Source organism: Nuphar pumila, chromosome 3, assembly GCF_984573655.1.
Source record: "Nuphar pumila chromosome 3, dmNupPumi1.hap1.1, whole genome shotgun sequence".
NCBI lineage: Eukaryota > Viridiplantae > Streptophyta > Magnoliopsida > Nymphaeales > Nymphaeaceae > Nuphar > Nuphar pumila.
Genome location: NC_143251.1, coordinates 104,228,804 through 104,231,528, shown reverse-complemented (window position 1 = coordinate 104,231,528; position 2,725 = coordinate 104,228,804).

Sequence of the window (2,725 nt, the reverse complement as noted above, 5' to 3'; positions counted from 1 at the left end):
GTGCTCAATCAACTGTGTATAGCATGTGATGGGATAATTTGGGATTCGTTCTCTATGAACCTAAAGCTATGATCCTGAGAATTTTATGCAAGGCATAATGAGGAGTTTGTTCCCCAAAAATTGATTTCATCTCAGAATAGCCAGCTGGACTTAATGGTTCAGAAATACCAGGCTTCATCTTAAATTGGGCCGTCCAGATTTTCATTACAGAAGATGCAAAACACTCACAATATGTTTGCTGCAAGTACCCACCAAGCTCTTGCTGGGAGTGAGGTTATTTGCTCCCATCCACGATGTATTTAAATTAAAAACCGGATTCCTGGTATCGTTGAGAAGTACATCAAGACATTCGTTTTAAATCTGTCTTCATCATGTTAAGGCCCCGTCCAGCCTCACTTAGATTCGCAACAGCAGTTCTAGTTCAAGCTAATATGACATCAGCGGCTAGTGGCTGAAGAAAGGTGGTCTGATCTCAGACATTGAATCCCTGGTCCTTCATTCTGCACCAAATTCATGAATTCTCACATTTTCCATCGCCTATAGCTGAATCATCAAATAGGGCCCCAAATCGGGGAGCTTGAGCTGTAGTACAACATCTTCCTTTTGCTAGAAAAGTCCATTTTCGTCCTATGGTGAGTTTAGTTCCATTGCATAGCTTGGCCCAGAGATGATGTTGATAATTTTCTATCTTGTTTCTTTACAGATCATAATCTCACATGATTCAGCACCTACAAACTTAAATCAGCCCGATCGCCATCATTCCCACAATCCTGAATGCTCCCAAAGCAGTTGGAGGGACAAATTTCATTATATCAGGCCTTGATGCTTCTGTGCAGCAGAACCAAGTTTCAACTAGATGCATGAATCTTGATCTGCTAAAGATAAAATCAGAGGTCTGATTCCAATCTCCAGTTGCAGATCGTGATGTGCTGAGCCAAAAGCCTAATGCCTGATTCCAATCACTAGTTGAGGCAAGTGTCTGTCATCTTCAACACCTTATTTGCGTATATACTGTCTCATATATCTGCTATAGCTTTCTATACCTATATACACACTATGTTGCAATCCTGTTGCCACTGTGTATACACCATCCCTATTTGCACCTTCAACACTTACACATTGTCATCTGTGCACAACTCTTTGTGCACCTTCCATCCACGCATGCCATCTTCCATTGTTCTAGGAACAGATCTCACCACAGAGCTGTGGCATTTTTTTTCCAGTGATTCACAGAGAAACACTGTAGCCTCTCTTTCTTATAGTAATTCATCAAAGAACTACTATAACTGTGATTTTTCACAGTGGTTCACAAGGAACCACTGTGGCCTTCTCATTGTTATAGTAGTTCATCAAGGACTATTGTAACTATTCTTTCTTTTCACAGTGGTTCACAAGAAGCCACTATGACTTTCATTCCCACAGTAGTTCATCACGAACAGCTATGGCTGTTACATTTCATGATGGTTCACCTTGGACCATCCTGGCCCTTGCCTTCATCCATTACATATGCCATCTCACATATGGGTTTTTGTTTGCTTATGGTATATATGCACATTTTCTCATAAATGCAAAATATGCCATATGCCTCTCTTATTTAGCATGAGTATAGCATCTTACGTTAGAATTAGCATAACCATCTACATTTGCATTTTCAACCTAATTTATTCCAAATCTTGGGATTGTGCTAACTCCATTTTGTAGGAATATGTGAAAAGATGAATTAGAAGTTTTTGATATTTTCAATTCCAGTGTTGTAATAAGCTAGATATTAATGAAAACTCTATATTTTCAGTCTTAGATAGAATGAATGAGCATGTAAATACCCTCTGTTTCATTATTATCTTTTATTTCTCAAGAAATCACAAATGGGCACACGAATGGCACGTGCACCATTTTATAAAAGGTGATTAAATCCTAAGTTGATGATTTGCATCAATGGCCATAGTCAGGATATGAACAAGACCTAGGATTTTCATCTTTTATGGAATAACATTGGATCCACACTGGATCCCTCTTCAAAAATCATCATATTTTTTTAATATATTTTCTTCTTTTATCAGGGTTTAATTTAAAATTAACTCAAAATATATATCAATGGCCATAGTCAGGATGTATTGAGAGTTAATTTCATTTTAAACTCTATAAAAGCACCAAAATATGTTTTATTCTTCACTTGAATTTAAATATGATTATTATATAATACATTCAATGACCATAGTCAGGGATGTATTATATCTTCAATCTTATTTCAATTCATTTTAAGATTGAAATATGCTTTTCAAATTCTTTAATTCATTCATCATTTAGGATAGAATTGCATCATATTTTTCAAAATCCTTTTACAAAATCCAAATAATTCTGAGTATTTTATTCATTTCTCAAATCAAATTCATCCTTCTATCTTATTTCAAAGATTCAAATTTTAATTTCAAAGTTCAATTTCACTTTGAGATTTCAAATTCATTCTTGTATTCTAAATTCAATTTCCAACCCAAAACCAATTTCAAAGTCCAATTCAAATTCAAGTTCATTTTCATTTCCAAGATTCAAATTCCAATTCCAATTTAAATCAAATTTCAAAGTTTAAATTGACTTTGAAATTCCAAATTCAATTTCAAATCCAATTTCAAAAGTTCAATTTTGAAATTCATGATTCATCTTCTGATTTCAAAACTCAAGCTTTAAATCAAGTTTATCCTTTATTTTTCATTGAGTCTTGATTCTC